At 48.6% G+C, this 17,261-nt stretch overlaps 1 protein-coding gene across 1 annotated transcript in view; it reads right to left on the bottom strand.

Annotated features, from left to right (window-relative positions):
* LOC147103116 (CUB and sushi domain-containing protein 2-like) overlaps positions 1-17,261 on the bottom strand; it is a 904,868-nt gene that overhangs the window by 336,614 nt on the left and 550,993 nt on the right. The window lies entirely within an intron of this gene.

Here is a 17,261-nt window from a genome sequence, read left to right as displayed (position 1 = left end):
AGGAGAGTGGGGGGGGGAGGAGGAGTGGGGGAGAGAGGGAGAGTGGGGGGGGAGGAGAGTGGGGGGAGGAGAGTGGGGGGGGGAGGAAGTGGGGGGAGGAGAGTGGGGGGGGAGGAGAGTGGGGGGGAGGAGAGTGGGGGGGAGGAGAGTGGGGGGGGAGGAGAGTGGGGGAGAGAGGAGAGTGGGGGGGAGGAGAGTGGGGGGAGAGAGGAGAGTGGGGGGGAGGAGAGTGGGGGGGAGGAGAGTGGGGAGAGGGAGGAGTGTGGGGGGGAGGAGTGTGGGGGGAGGAGAGTGGGGGGAGGAGAGTGGGGGGGGAGGAGAGTGGGGGGGAGGAGAGTGGGGGGGAGGAGAGGTGGGGGAGAGAGGAGAGTGGGGGGGAGGAGAGTGGGGGGGAGGAGAGTGGGGGGGGGAGGAGAGTGGGGGGGGAGGAGAGTGGGGGGGAGGAGAGGTGGGGGGGGAGGAGAGTGGGGGGGGAGGAGAGTGGGGGGGAGGAGAGTGGGGGGGGGAGGAGAGTGGGGGGGAGGAGAGTGGGGGGGGGAGGAGAGTGGGGGGGAGGAGAGTGGGGGGGGAGGAGTGTGGGGGGGAGGAGTGGGGGGGAGGAGAGTGGGGAGAGAGGAGAGTGGGGGGGGAGGGAGGAGAGTGGGGGGGAGGAGTGTGGGGGGGGAGGAGAGTGGGGGGAGGAGTGTGGGGGGGGGAGGAGAGTGGGGGGAGGAGAGTGGGGGGGGAGGAGGAGAGTGGGAGCAGGGATTCTTCCACTTGCTCCATTAACTTTTTTCTTCTTTGATACTATTTTTGTCATCACTTGCCTATATAATTGTGGACTATAATTGGGATCCAACATCAGCTCATCCATTATTCTGCAGCCCATGCCCTACCTGTACTAAAATCCTGCTTACTTGATTACTCCTGACCTTGTCAGGTTGCACTGGGTGTCCATCTTCCAAGCACACTGCTTTGTAAGCATCATTAGTGTCCATAAATCCCTTCATTGCCTTGCCCCATCCTACTTCGACAACCTTCTCCAGCCATATATACCAGCTTGCAGCCTCTGTTCCTCTGACTCTGGGCTTTCATGTCTTCCCTCCCATCTACTCCCCTCACTGGCAGATCCTTCAGTCATGATGCATGAAATCTCCAGCACACTCCTTGCAGATCTCTCCGCTTTCAAAAAGCCTTCCTAATTGCTTCTCTAAACGTCAACCCACATTCCTACTCAGCATCTCGTGAAATACCTTGCGATGTTTTTGATACATTGGCAACACTGTGTAAATTATTGTTGTTGCATGGATCTACACGCTTATTACATCACAGCCTTGCTTTGTAAATAGTTGTGATTTTATGTGTATACCTATTTCAAGAAACCAAGAGAAAAAAATAAAAACTGAAAATAGACAGCACATCCATCAGCGTTTGAAAAGAGAAAATGGGCCAGAAATTTGGGTCCCCATGGTTTAGTACGCGCTGGGTACTCACGCGTAGGCCCAACGAAAGTGCCGGTTTTGTGCAAGCACTGCGCACGCGCTGGAAACCGGAACTTCCGTTCCCTTGAAGGAAGGGGTTCACAGGTCGAACGCGTGCGCCGGAGAGGCAGCACATATGCCTGGAACTTCCAGTACACAGGCCCAGTACAGAGTATCCCCGTTTCTCCAGGAGGTTAAGTCTGGAGCAGCTGCGCGTTTAAAAAGCAGTCGCAAGGCTTGCTTTTAACAAGGTAAGTGGTGAATTAAGTAAAATTAAAAAAAATTTCCACAGGTTTATTATTTTTAAATACTTTAAAGAAAGGTAAGTTTATTTTTAGTCTTGTTAAAAACTGTAAGTAATTTTTTCAAAAATTTAAATTATTGTTTAAAATAGTTATTTTATGTAATTTATAGTTATTTTTAAAATGTGATGTTTTTTAAAAAATGTATTTGAAGTTTTAGTTAGGTTTTGGGGCCGATCTCTATTCTTAGATTTGACAGGTCTTCCTGTCAAATCTATGAATAGAGATTGCCTGCTACGATTGGCTCTCCATGGCCCACATGATCCATGGGGACGCTTCGAACTAACTGCGCCCCTGGGATACGCAAGCACTGCGCGCTGGCAGCTGGAGGAGGCCCAGGATCGGAATCCCACGCGGGCCCACAGCACAACGGCAGGCACGCTAGGTAAGTGCAGGTCAGGGGCTTGCACTCGCGGGAAGCCTCCGACCCAAATTTCTGGCTGAATATATTTTCTGGGTTTTGATGAAGGGCATGCCCAAATTGCGAACATATAGGCTGCGATTTTGCCGACGCTCAGAGGGTGGGTTTGGAGGCGGGTCAGAGATTAAATTCGATTTGATTGATGGCGGGTTCTGATCCCACCATCAACCTGCCTCCAAACAGCTTTCCCAAGTGTCGGGTCCCCAATTTGTGAATGGACCCAACACCTAGCGGTGGGAAGCGGATTAAAGGCAATTACCTGCCTATTAACAGGCACCCGCCAATAGTTGTTAGCCCATTTTTGGATTTTGCCACTTCTGGTTCGGGTTTCCCGACGCCTGGACACCACGCCAGGTAAGTGTGGAGTGTGAGTTTAGTGTAATGTTGCTGGATTGATGACAGCTGCAGAAGTGGTGCGAAGGATCCAATGTTGCACATGGTGAGTTTCAGAGTAAAGAAAATGTTGGTTACTGCATTTTTAAAACATATACAGATTTCTTTAGCTTACAAGTTTTAAAATCCAAATGTATGTCCAGTGCGACCTCATTGGGAGAACCTCTCTCACCAGTGACAGGTCGCTTCTGTCACCTCACCTGCAGCTGCCATCTATCCCAGCCTATGGAGGAAGTCCTGGGTGCAAGAGGTCAGCTTTGTGCAGTGATTGTCAGTGTTTTCAGCACCTCAATGCTGTCAAACACTGAGGAATCTACTGTCAAAATAAAATTGTGCATGGTCCCTTTAAGGAAACCGGTAGATGACGCGTCATCAAACAACATCATCAGTCCCGCTTCCTGTTAATTGGCCGGCAAGCCTGCAGGGCGGGTTTAACAAGGTCAATCAAGGCAAAATCATGTCTGTGGAATGGAAGCAGCTGGGGCGGGACTGGAAGCTGGAAACCAGCTGTCCTGCACCCAACCCGACACCATTAACAAAATCGCAGCCATATTCTCTGATGGTGGCAGACCTGATATGTGCTTCCAGCAATTTCTGTTTTTATTTCAGATTGTCAGTATTTTCAGTATTTTTTCCTTTTAATTTCTATGAGGGAAAAATACAATCCTGTCTCCAGAATCCTCAACTTTGAAAAAGTTAAATACTTGCAAAATTTGCCATGTCCTTCCTGTTATGTTATTAAAGTAAGGATGCCATTTTGATGAATGTAGTATATTTAGATTTCCAAAAGGCATGCGATCAGGTACCACATAAAAGGTTGTTACGCAAGATAAGGGTTCATGGGGTTGGGGATAATATATTAGCATGGATAGAGGATTGACTAACGGACAGAAAACAGAGAGTAGGGATAAGTGGGTCATTTTCCGGTTGGCAGGCTGTAACTAATGGGGTGCCGCAAGGATTAGTGCTTGGTCCTCAGCTATTTACAATCTCTATGGATGACTTAGATGAAGGGACCGAGTGCAATGTATCCAAGTTTGCTGACAATACAAAGCTCGGTGGGAAAGTAAGCTGTGAGGAGGACAAAAAAACCTGCAAAGGGATATCGACAGGTTAATTGAGTGGGCATTAAGGTGGCAGATGGAGTATAATGTAAGGAAATGTGAGGTTATTCAATTTGGTAGGAAGAATAGAAAAAACAGAATATTTTTAAATGGTGAGAAACTATTAAATGTTGGTGTTCAGAGAGGTTTAGGTGTCCTCGTACAGGAAACACAGAAAGTTAGCATGCAGGTACAGCAAGCGATTAGGAAGGCAAATGGCATGTTGGCCTTTATTGCAAGGGGGTTGGAATACAAGAGTAAGGAAGTCTTACTACAATTGTACAGGGCTTTGGTGAGATCACAACTGGAGTACTGTGCACAGTCTTGGTCTCCTTATCTGAGAAAGGACCTACATGCCTTAGGAGGTGGTACAACAAAGGTTCACTAGATTGATCCCTGAGAGGGTTGTCCTATGAGGAGAGATTGAGTAGATTGGGCCTATACTCTCTGGAGTTCAGAAGAATTAGAGGAGATCTCATTGAAACATATAAGATTCTGAGGGGGATTGACAGGGTAGATGCTGAGAGGTTGTTTCCCCTGACTGGAGAGTCTAGAACTAGGGGATATAGGGGGCTAAATTCCGTTGGTTAGTGGGGCGCAAATCAACTAGCACCTGGGTGCAGCACCGCTAACGCCTCCCGCGAAATTCAGTGGGAGGTTAGTGGTGGCGCTGCGCTGCAGGCGATGATGTCTGTAATATTGGGTGGCGCCTCCCGACTTACCACCAGACGCTATGTCCGCCGGGCTCAGGGGGGGCCTACCTGCATCCGGGGCGGCGCTAGTTAAAGGGGAGGTGGCAGGCGGCCATTTTTGTTGCTGGCCGCCTGCTAGCACCTGCCCCCGTGGCTGTCCCCGGCCCCCGTGAAGCTCTCCCCGCGGGATGCTGGTTGCTCTCCGTGAGCCCGGCACTCCCGATCCCTGGTGGCCCAGTTGGGTGCTGGGACACGCTGTGCCAGGCCCCGCCCCTTTAATAAGGGGAGGAAGACCTGCAGTACCTTGGCGTGATAGTGGCTCGCAGCACCCCAAGAGAGACACAGGGCGCTTCCAGTAGCGCTCCTCCTCCCTCTCGGGGCACTACCTGGGAAAATTGGCCGCGGGGGCACTAACGTTTTCGGGGCGCTAAATTTAGCACCCCAGCGAAGGTAGCGCCCCCACCCATTTTTTACCCCATAGTCTCAGGATAAGAGGTCGGCCATTTAAGACTGAGATGAGGAGGAATTTCTTCACTCAGAGAGTTGTGAATCTCTACCCCCAAAAGGCTGTGGTTGCTGAGTCATTGAGTATATTCAAGGCTGAGATCGATAGATTTCTGGACTCATGGGGAATCAAGGGATATGGGGATCGGGCGGGAAAGTGGAGTTGAGGTTGAAGATCAGCCATGATCGTACTGAATGGCAGAGCAGTTTCAAAGGGCCATATGGCCTATTCCTGCTCCTAATTCTTATGGTCTTTTCTTATGATATTACTGGGAGTTTCTGAAAACAGCTTCTAAAGGTAACAAGGATAAGCAGCAAAAAGCAAAGAAGTACAGCTGCTGGAAATCTGAAAAAAAACAAACCCAGAAAAAGCTGAAAATACTCAGCAGTTCACTCAGCATCTGTGCAGAGAACCAGCAAGTTAACTTTTCATGTGTAAACCCTTCATCAGAACCAGAGCCAATAGTAAACATCTAACAGGTATCTTACATGAAAAATGATTGGATTTTGGAAATGTACTGGTATCTCTAAATGAGAAATAGCAGCAATTTGAGTCCATTTAGTGTTCTAAGTATTAACAACTGGATGAATGGGGAACTTTTCGTGCTCAGATAAAGATCTCTGAGATTGATGTGACTGGAATATAGTCACCACCTTTGACCAGTGCTTTATATTTAAAGAAAAAAGATCTTACAGTAACTGCATTTGTGAAAATCTTAGTTCAGGCCTATTCTAACTTTATAATGTGCTTTTTCTTTTATTTGAATTGTCTGGTTAGTTAGTGTTTTTTTTGTCCTGTTAGACTATGATATAGACCAGAACAGGCTAGATGTGTGATAGCACGGTGTCACTAAAGGATATCAACAAAAGGAAAAACAATAATTCTTGGCATCTTCCCTTGGCAGGAGTGGAACTCAGTGACTCAGCCTGAGTAAGCAGGGCCAACCAATAGAATCCAATGGGCCTTGCAGCACAAGAACACCTTTCATATAACTTTGTATCTGGTCATATTGCCTTAAAAAGATCTAGAAAGTCAACAGCTATAGAACCAGTGAGAGGAAACGGATGAAAGCCATCAACAAGACTAAACTCTGCAACATTTCAGAAGCTATGGGCAGGAATTTAACTCAGGAGTCGGGTAGGAGGCGGGACTACTACTTTCGGGGTTGTAGTCCCGCCTCCATTGAGATGTGGCCAATCCACGCAATTTTAACTTGATTGACCTTGTTGAGCCTGCCCAGCAGGCTCAGCAGGCCAATTAAGGGCCACCCGGCAACAGGTGATGTCACAGACTGAAATTTCATCTGTCAAGAGGTTTTGACAGATGAAATATCAGCGTTTCACAGCTGTTTGAAGCTGTCAAACACTGACAGCCTTACTTTGAGTCCTTCTCCACAGACTCAGTTAGAAATTTCTCCTGCACAGTAAGCTGAAGGCTGTTGTACGAATTAACGAATTCCTACGAATAACGGAGATCGACGCAAGAGAACAATTAAACAGGTCTTTACTCAACGGAGATGCCACGAGGACTCCTGGGCAGCCCCGTGGTTTGCGACGTGACGTCATCGCGTTTACCCGCGTTTTCCCGCGCTCTTAAAGGGCCACGCCCCGCACATGCAAACTCTATATACAAAACACAGTAATGCCTAACACAATGGTACAGGTTTAGGCTGGTGTTAGAACATCATTCAAGAGAATTATATACAGTTAGCCAGAGTCATTCAGTGGTTCTGCCACATGTGCCCCCCCAGAATTCACTTTAACGGACAAAGTCAAACGGTGAGGGGGTCTGACGAGCCTGTCAGAATGACTCCTGTACTCTCGAGGCGGAGGCTGCTGGTCGGCTGGCGGTCTGGCGGGCGGTCGCACTTGGTCTGCCGTAACGACGATGAGTGGCCGACCCCATCTCGGCGGTTGTGCTGTCTCGATGGGGCGGTCGAGGTCTAAATGTGCTGGCTTTAAGCGGTCGACCGAAATGTGGTCCAGTTTACCACCGACATCTACCGTGAAGGTTTTGTCCCCTGCTTCCAACACGCGGAAGGGACCGGTATATGGGGCCTTGAGCGGATCCCTATGTGCGTCATGGCGAATAAAAACGTATTCAGCCTTGTGAAGCTCCGTGGGAACGTGTGACCTCTGCAGCCCGTGGTGCGAAGTGGGCACCGGTGCGAAACATCTAGCCGGCTCTTGGTGACTAGCAAGCTGGGCAGACGCGGACCATGGCTCCGTCGATGTTGGTAGGAAGTCCCCCGGGACTCGCAGCGGCTGACCATACACAAGCTCCGCTGATGAAGAGTGAAGGTCTTCTTTGGAGGGCCGTGCGAAGGCCCAACAGGACCCACGGTAGCTTGTCTGCCCATCCAGCATCCTGGAGGCTGGCCCTCAGGGAGGCTTTCATTGACTGGTGGAAGCATTCGCAGAGGCCATTCACCTGTGGGTGCTGGCTGTGGTGCGGTGCAATTTGACACCGAGTCCTTGGGCCACTGCATTCCAGAGTTCGGAGGAAAACTGCAGTCCCCTGTCTGATGAAATATCTGTGGGCACTCCGAAACAGGTGATCCAGGAGGAAATGAACGCCCTGGCCAAGTCCGCCGAAGTAGTGGATGACAGGGGGACCGCCTCCGACCATCTGGTGGTGCGGTCAACCATGGTCAGGATGTGTGAAAAACCATGGGAGGGTGGGAGTGGTCCTACCAGGTCCACGTTGACATGGTCAAAACGTCGCTCCGGAACTGTGAAGGTGGCCAACGGAGCTTTGATGTGGCGCTGTACCTTGGCCTTTTGGCAGACCACGCAGGTGTTGACCCAGTCGCGGACATCTTTACGCATGCCATGCCATACAAATTTCGCTGACATCAGTTTCTGAGAGGCCTTCATTCCTGGGTGTGACAACCCATGTATGGCATCGAACACTTTGCGGCGCCAGACAACCGGCACGACAGGGCGAGGATCCTGTACGGAGACGTCACACAACAGTGTGGTACCTGCCGAATGGAACTTGACGTCGGCCAACTGGAGGCCAGTGATGGCCGTTCTGTAAGCTTGGACTTTCTGGTCTGAGGCTTGGTCCGCTACCATGAGGGCGTAGTCGATGCCCAAATGAACCGTATTGACGCTCGCACGGGAGAGGCAATCTGCCACCAGGTTGTCCTTACCGGCCACGTGCTGTTTTTCCGTGGTGAATTTGGATATGTAGGTCAGTTGACGCTGCTGTCGGGCTGACCACGGTTCGGCGGTCTTGGCCATTGCAAAGGTTAGCGGCTTATGGTCCACAAAGGCGGTGAAAGGACGTCCTTCCAGTAGGTACCGAAAACGGTGGATGGCCAGAAAAAGGGCGAGCAACTCCCTGTCGAACATGCTGTATGCTCTCTCGTTCTGCCGTAGTGGACGGCTGAAGAATGCCAACGGCTGCCACATCCTGTTCACCCACTGCTGTTGCACGGCACTGACTGCGTAGTCCGCCGCGTCGGTGGTGAGGGCGATGGTGGCTCCTGGCAGCGGGTGCGCCAGCATAGTCGCGTTGGCTAAGGTGCTTTTGGTGTCGGCGAACACTCGGGCCATGTCATCCGTCCAGTCTACCGGGTTCTTGCCAGTCTTGCCCTTGAGGGCCTCGTACAGTGGCTGCATGAGTAGTGCCGCCTTAGGCATGAAACGGTGGTAAAAGTTTACCATGCCTAGGAATTCCTGCAGGGCCTTTACGTTCTGCAGGCATGGAAAGGATGTCACGGCCTCTACTTTCGAAAGTAAAGGAACCGCTCCCTCTGAGGTGATGCGATGCCCCAGGAAGTCAATTTGGTGCAGGCCAAACTGACACTTGGCCGGGTTGATAATCAGGCCGTGTTGGCTGAGGCGTCGAAAAAGGGTGAGTAGGTGACAGGTATGTTCTTCCTTAGTAGGGCTGGCAATTAGAATATCATCTAGGTAGACGAAGTGGAACTTGAGGTCCCGCAGCACGGAGTCCATCAGGCGTTGGAAAGCCTGGGCGCCATTATTTAACCCAAACGGCATTCGTAAAAACTCAAAGAGGCCGAATGGGGTGATGACTGCGGTCTTCTGGACGTCCTGTGGATGAACTGGGAACTGGTGGTAGCCCCGGACGAGGTCGACTTTTGAGAACACGGTGTTCCCTGCCAAATGGGCAGAGAAATCCTGAATGTGGGGGATCGGGTACCAATCAGGAGTGGTGGCGTCGATAGTCGCCGCATGGCCGCCATCCGCCGCCAGGCTTCGGGACGATATGGAGGGGTGAAGACCAGGGACTATTTGAACGGTGAATAATCCGTAACCATTCCATGGTTGCGAACTCCGCCTTTGCGACCGCCAGCTTGCCAGGTTCCAGGCGCCGGGCCCGCGCGTACACCGGGGGGCCGTTGGTGGTTATGTGGTGTTCCACACCATGTTTCGTGGCTGTGGAGGAGAACATGGGTCTTGTCAGGTCGGGGAATTCGCCGAGCAGGTGAGCGAACTCATCAGGAGTCGGGAACGCACAGGAGACGGTGCGCGATGTAGTGTTACTGCGGTAACACGGAAGAGAATTAAAAGTTGATGCGTTGATCAGCCGTCGGTTTCGAACGTCGAATAGGAGGCTGTTGGCGCACAGGAAATCTGCGCTGAGGAGGGGCTGGGAAACTTTGGCCATAACAAACTCCCAGTGAAAACGTTGCCCCCCGAGGCACACCTCCACTCGCCGTCTGCCGAAGGTCCGAATTGTTCCGCCATTGGCTGCTTCAAGGGCGGGGCCGTGATTCCCCGTCTGCATATCGAGGGCGGACGTGGGTAAAATGCTGCACTGCGCTCCGGTGTCGCTCAGAAAACGACGACCGGAGAGGGTATCAGTGATGAACAGCAATTTTCCCGCATTGCCGATCGCGGCCGCGGGGTGCCCATTAGACCCGTTCCTCGGTGATCGCAGTGTCCATTGTGGTTTGTTTTGTTGGGGAAAACTGCAGGGAGGGCGGCAACGCTTCGCCTTCGTGCCGAACTGCGCATGGTAGAAACACAGCCCAGCAGGCTGACGAGCTGGGGCGGCGTCTGCGGGGGATGGGTGCCTTGTGGCGGCGCAGTACTGCCGAGTTACAGCGAAAATTTTGTCAGCCTCCACAGCGAGTGTTGCGCAGTCTTCAATTTCAGAACTGGCCAGGGCAGCTTGTATCTGTTTAGGCAGTTGGCTGAGGAAAATCTCGCGGAATAGGAAACATTCCCGTTCTGAGCCCAGGATTGTGAGCATTTGGCTCATCAACTCTGAAGGCTTGGAGTCCCCGAGCCCGGGCATAGCGAGTAATCGACGGGCGCGCTCCGATTTTGTGAGCCCGAAAACCTGCAGTAACCGCGCTTTGAGGGTTTCACACTTGCGCTCCGTTGGGGGTTTTTTGAGGAGGCTGACGATCCAAGAGGCGGTAGAGCTGTCGAGTGTGGAGACCACATAAAGGTACTTGGTCTGATCCGCATCGATGTTCCTCAGGGTGAACTGGGCCTTGACCTGAATAAACCACGAGGGCGCTTGCTGCTCCCAGAACTGCGGTAGCTTTAGCGAAACGGCATTTGCTTCCATGCTGTGCTCTTCTTTTACGGGGTCACCAATGTAGGAATTAACGAATTCCTACGAATAACGGAGATCGACGCAAGAGAACAATTAAACAGGTCTTTACTCAACGGAGATGCTACAAGGACTCCTGGGCAGCCCCGTGGTTTGCGACGTGACGTCATCGTGTTTACTCACATTTTCCCGCGCTCTTAAAGGGGCCACGCCCCGTACATGCAAACTCTATATACAAAACAAAGTAATGCCTAACACAATGGCACAGGTTTAGGCTGGTGTTGGAATATCATTAAAGAGAATTATATACAGTTAGCCAGAGTCATTCGGTGGTTCTGCCACACTGTCACTTTTGACAGTTCGTAGCCATTCTGCTTTCTGTGCCAGTGAGTTGAGGGACTCCCGGGACCTAAAGGAAGAAAGGCTGTAAAGGTAAGAAAAGGTCATTTAAACTTCTTTAATCACTTTAGACACACCAAACACACTTACCTTTGCACTCATGCACACATCACTCACCTGAACACTGATATCTCGACCCCTCCAAGTCCTTCAACCCAACGGCCCGACTCCTCTAACTTGGCGTGGTTTGGAGCCATCGGGAATCCCACACTTCAACCTTCAAAATAGGGATTAGGCTAAAAACTGCCTGTTAACTACCTGTTAACAGGCAGTTAATTGGCACTAATCCCTTCCCGCCTCGGGTAGGCGGGTCCCAGTGCGAGGCGGGTACCCGCCTCCTTTGAAACTGGCATGGAGGCGGGTTTGGGTGTGGGATGGGGTTGGGACCCCTGATTACGGGATTTTAACCCCCCCCCACGCCTCCAATCCCGACTCCATGGCACAATGAAAATCCTTCCCTATGAATCCCAAAGTAGATGAGCAGTTTGACCGGAGATTGGCTTGCAATGCACTCTACAAGGAAGAAGGAAGGCCCACACAAATCTCATGTAGTGCCTGCAGATACTATGGTGGAACATTTCTGCAGAGGTCCTCCCACTCGTCTGACATCATTTCCCCAGGGTTTCCATGGCTCTTCTCCTGAAGTTGCAATAAATGAGGACCTTTGTAAAATTTAAACCCCTATGAGTTTCAGGAAATAGGCTACAGCTGCTTAATAGCTCAGAGGTCAAAGATTAGAGGCTTATTTTGAATTTGGGACAGGATACAAAAATCAGTAAGAAAGGAAGAACTTGTACATATTTAGTGCCTGTGATACCCTCAAGACTTTCCAAAGCCGTTCACAACCAATGAAGTACTTCTGAAATGTAGTCACTATTGTAATGTAGGTGGTAGTCAGAACTCAAGAGCCTAGAGTTAGGTACATTTCCTGAGTGCAAGGAGATATACAGTCTGGAACCATGCTAGGACAATAAATGTGTTGGGGGCTACAATACTGTAGGAAAAATAGGAGTGAAGCCAACAATATAGGATATGGTTAAACCTCAATTTGTATCAATACAAAGCAATTATAAAGGACAGAGAATTCCTGTGATTTGAAAACTGCAAGCCAGTATAATCGAAGAAGCTGTAACTTTTGTTGTATCTATGACACTTTTATTTAAAGAAAACCCTCCGAAGCATGAAAACAAATGGTAGAGAGGAAAATCCTCCAAATCAGACTTCCCTTATGAGGAAAAAAAAAAGTCCTGTAAAACTCTTTTAAGCTGACAAGTGTTGAAATTATTTAAGCACAGGGAGGCACCTAATATGAGAGCTGGAGAAAGAAGACAAAAGAAAGATGGCTTTTGCTTTGTTCTTTTCTATTCTAATTGAGGAGAACTCGGGGGAGGCAAACCAGTCTCTCCCTGCAGATGTAGTATAAACGTACCATATTCAGCACAAAACATGCGACTGCTTCCCCTTGTAACCTTTTCGGCAGGTCGTGATGGTGCACTTAAATTGACCAGTCAGGAATTATTATGCTTAAATATGCACTGCTTAAGTGTCACGTGATGGCAATGTTAAAAGAATAAAGGCCTGGATTTTGTGGTCAGCGGTGAACGAACAGCGCTCGCCACTCACTACGCTTGCACTTGCCAACAGAATTTCTGAGGCTGAGCTCTCTGCCTACAATCGAGCGATTTACTTTACAGAACATTTTACAAGTCAAGATAGTTCAATATCACCTAGTCACTTAATTACAGGCTTGGACTTAACGATGTTTTGTACTTGCAGGCCTCACATACATGAACTTTGCCTACTGACTGACGATATAGTGACAGTTTCGATTGTCGGAGACTTCCTTTAACACATTCGAGTTTGTCAGTGTTGTTCTGGCTGGTTTTCTTGGTCTGGTGTAGGTGTCTCTCTCACTCTTCGTGATTGTTCTCCCGATCCCACCGCTCAAAAGGCTTTTTCTTTTCTTGGCTGATTCTCCTCTCTACCCACTTTCAGCACTCTTCTTTTTCAGCTGCTCTCTGGGATCTTGTTCTCCTTCAGGATTCTCATGTGTAATTTACAAACATTGTAAAAGTAGATTTTATAATGGGCTTCATATATGCACTTTTGACATTTTTACCCTATTTTAATCAAAAACCTGAAAAGAGTTTTTTCTTGTAGTGTGTGCGTAGCATGCACATGGATACAAGTGGTCTTTTCTTTTTCCTCTTTAATATTCTACCATGGAATAAAAATCATTACATCCACTGTGTAGTATTTTGTGGGTTTTTTCAATGATATGCAGCAGTCTCAGTTGACTGGAAGGTTTACAGATATGTACAATCAAGCCTGGATCTTACAGACACAACTAGCTCCAGTAAAGTGTTTTTAATGTCACGCTTAAAGAAGTAACATTTGTTTCAGCAAAAAGGTAAAAGGCAGACTCTTGTGAATAATTCCAGTTGTCAAAACTCAGAAATTAACTTCAGTGAGGCTGCTGGGGTAGGTGAAGTAAATTCAAAACCCTTCACTACCTTGCCCAACATAAAGATGTAAAATTGATAAATTTTACACACCTTTAAATAGAATGCATTATAGAAGATGAGTGTTCATTTAGCTCAGTTAGCATCACTCTTGCTTCTGGGTAATAACGTTGTGGGTTCACAAGCCCAATGACAAGAGTGCATGTTTTAGGTTGACACCGCAGTGCAGTGCTGCTTAGGTGGAGGTTCTTTCCTCCAACCAAAGCCCCGACTGCCTGCTTGGGAGACTAATAAAGAGTAGGGAGCTCTTCCGATCTACTAGCTTTGCAATCCCTCAACTTTTATCACATCATCATTCATCTACTTTCTGTTTGTGGTAAACTGTTGCATTTGCTGACATTCTTTGTAAAGCATTTTAAAAGACAATTTGAGGGAGGTGTTAAAGAATCACATAAATTCAAAATTACAACACACTTCTGCACATTTTAACAGATCATGCGTGACTCATGGATTTAATAAATCAGATTTGGGATATTTTCAACATCTCAAAACGTGAAATTCTACTAAGATCCACTAAGTGTTGGTTTATCTATGAAGATTTTGCAAATTGTCAGACTATATGGTTATAAAATCACAATCTGCCCAAGACCTGAAACACAGTGCACTATTATAACACCAATACTGAAAAATCAATATTACTAAAGCTTACTGCTTTGATGCGAAGATCATACTAAACAATCTGTTAAAAAGGGTCTTAAAACACAGTTGATGTTTCATAGCATTACTCCTTAGGGAGTTAAGACTGGTACAACACAGTCACACAGTAAGCATCTGCACCGCTAGGACCAGTGATGCCAGTAAAGTAAGCCTGGCCAGACCATGGATGGAGGAAGGGGAGGGAAGAAGGAGGAGTAAGTGAAGGATGAGGAAGGCAGGGAAGGGGAGGGGGATGGAGTGGGGCGGAGGAGGGAGATAAGTTGAGGTAGAGGAGAATGAGGGGAGTAGGAAGGATGGTGAATGGGAAGGAGAAGGAAGCAGGAAGGAGGAAAAGTTGAAGGTGAAGGAGCAAAGGAGGTGGGAGAGGGTTAAGTTCAGGGGGGAGGGAGTGGGGAAGGGAGAGAGGTGACGAGAAAGGGATAGATAGCTCTACCACATAGACTAGGGTCAAGAAAATACTATCTTTTAAGTGTGGAGAAGCCAGTCAAAACAGGGTTTCTTAAATGTATCTCTCCAGAATTAAACAGGGGAGCGTACTTTATATTGTATATCTGATGTGTGGATGTCAGGGAATCTTGTTTGCCCCAGCAGTATTCTGATTATGGAATGGTCCCAGAATAGACCAGAAAAGCAATCGGCAGGAAGTGGAAGACTATCATGTCTTGGTGCAGGATAGGGAGCAGCAGCAGCAACCAATAGCTGGTTCACGACAGACAGAAAGCATCAGTCAATTTGTCAGACAACTCCAGAAAGTTATAGTTTAAAGTTTAAAAATAATTTAAAAAAATCTTTTGCTCAAAAATAAAAGTACTTTCCAGTAATTCTTTGGATAAAATAGTGTATTTGAACATGTAGGAGGGCAATTTTCCCACTGGAGGCGAGATGGAGGTGGGTTTCAGTTTGGGTGGGTTTGAAACTCGCCTCCACTGATGGGAAAATCACAAATTTTTGAAACCTATGATTGGCCACTTGATTTCAGAGGTGTGGGATGCCCTTGGTCAATTAGTGTTTTGGGACTGAAACTCGCCTCTGTTGACAGCACTTTTCCAGTCTGATTTTATGGCTTCTTGCTCCCTTGGCTCATTCCACAGCATTTCTGTGTCTCCTGCACCACCTCCAACATCTTTTGAGAAACCACTATGTCCAATTCCAAGGCAAGGGCCTACCCGAGGCTCTCGGATGAGGTGCTGCAAATTTTGTTGGAGGGGGTGACAGCTAGCATGGAGGTGCTCGTCCACTCATCTCGGAGGAAGAGGCCTGCCAAAGAAACCAAGGCTGTGTGGGTATAGCTGGCAAGAGAAATAACCTCCAGATCTGTGTGCAGATTGGGAGACTGTTTCTGTGTATTGATGAAATGTCATCCCTGTTAGAAAGCATTAAAATGATTTGAAGCCAAAATGTTGGCGTTATGCCATCTGTTGTTTCGCCTTAGGCAGCTCCACATTGCGGGCACCACCACGCTTGTGTTGTCAGGTTGGTGGCTTGTGTTGTCAGGTTGGTGGCCTGAGTGAAAGGAGGCCAGAGAGTCCATTGTCAATGATGTCCTAGGTTGGAGCAAAGGACATGTGCCAACTTGGGCAACCTATGCAAATCTGGCCATGATAAGTTCATCCCTGCATCCCGGGCTCTGACCTCCTCCTCCAGATCCTCTTCCTCTGCATCCTCATCTGAGGTCCATGCAGAAAGAAAACAAATGGTTCCCATGCTGCTTATAGGTGCCTTCTTTGGGGAAGCGCTCATTGCAAGCGGGGAGAGGGTCTTCCAAGGAGGTCCCACAGTTGATGGAGTCAAGCTGCAGCGCCTCCGACTTCGGAAGGCCTTCTAAAAGTGCTCAAAGACCTTTTAAAGCCAAGATCTGGCAGCTGCAAGTAATCCTTGCTGCAATAAACGATATCTTGTTAGACCTACAGCAGTGAGGAGGCCACCCACGAGTCAACCCGCCAGGTTTACCTGGCATGGCTTAGGAGGTGCGTGGATCACGCCGAAAAGTTGGAAAAATCATGAGGGCCTCTCAAAATAGGCTTAGAGAGGCCTTTAAGGAGCATTTAAGGATATTAAATAGCGCAATGGCCAGCTGGCGGCGGGAGCGTTTCCCGACCTCCAAAATCGGCACCGGCAAAATCCCACGGAGGCGGGTTGGAGGCGGGTTCTGAACCCGACCTCTTTGAATCTGATTTTCCCACCTTTCCCGCCTCCAAACCCGCCCCCTCCAACGTCAGAATATCGCCCCCGTACTATGTAAGAATATATAATTTACTGTAAAAGTTTGCTGTAACTTGACCACACTTAAAAGTTGACCAAATTTAATGTACCAACATTCCTTGAGGCCAAGAGACTTTCTGCTGAACAAACGTAAAATAAACTGCTGTGGCTGTGAATTGTGAAGGCTGCAACCTATTAATCAGATACGGAAGTGCCAGGTCCTGAGCAGGAATAAACGGTTGGGCGTTACAAAGACAGGAACATCTTCAGGCCTTGGGGCCCACTGATTAACTGACTAAGTGATAAGAAGAAGAGGAAAACAACTGCTGACCATTTGTCACAGTTTGGGACACATACACATTGCGGGACCTGCCCAGGTTTTTAGGGTATAAGAGATGCTGTTTTAAGGCACTCAGGGCTGCTGCAACCGGGTGACCTGGTCAGTTGCCAGAAATCATACACCTAGTCACTGCCGGATTGACCACTCGCTGGTGTTAGTATGTATGTAGAGTTGGTTTATTATCGCTTGATCTTAAAGTAAAAGGGATAGCTCTGTGTACGCTGAGGTACGATTGGGAATTATTATATGCTACATAACTGTCAGATGCTTACTTGTAACATCTTGCTGAATTTAAGTAAAAGAAGTTTTACACAGATTAATTGGGCTGGATTTTCATTGAGGAGGCGGGACTACAACTTTCGGGGTTGTAGTCCCGCCTCCATCAAGTTCTAGCCAGCCCATGCAAATTTGACTTGATTGATCTTGTTGAGCCCGCCCAGCGGGCTCAGCAGGCCAATTAAGGGCCACCCGGCAACAGGTGACGTCACAGATTGATATTTCATCTGTCAAGACCTTTTGACAGATGAAATATCAGCGTTTCACGGCTGTTTGAAGCTGTCCAACATTGACGATCTGTACTCTAAGTTAATTCCTTCCTCTCAGGATGATTTAAAGATCTCTCCGGAACAGAAAGCTGAATGCTGCAATTTTTGACAGCTCGCGGCCATTCTGCTTTCTGTGCCGGTGAGATGAGGGACTCCCGAGACCTGAAGGAAGGAAGGCTGTAAAG

The sequence above is a fragment of the Somniosus microcephalus genome, chromosome 20, assembly GCF_052327205.1.
Source record: "Somniosus microcephalus isolate GS21.2 chromosome 20, FLI_Smic_1.0, whole genome shotgun sequence".
NCBI lineage: Eukaryota > Metazoa > Chordata > Chondrichthyes > Squaliformes > Somniosidae > Somniosus > Somniosus microcephalus.
Note: the sequence above shows the minus strand (reverse complement) of the source record. Positions and strands in the feature narration are given on the sequence as shown.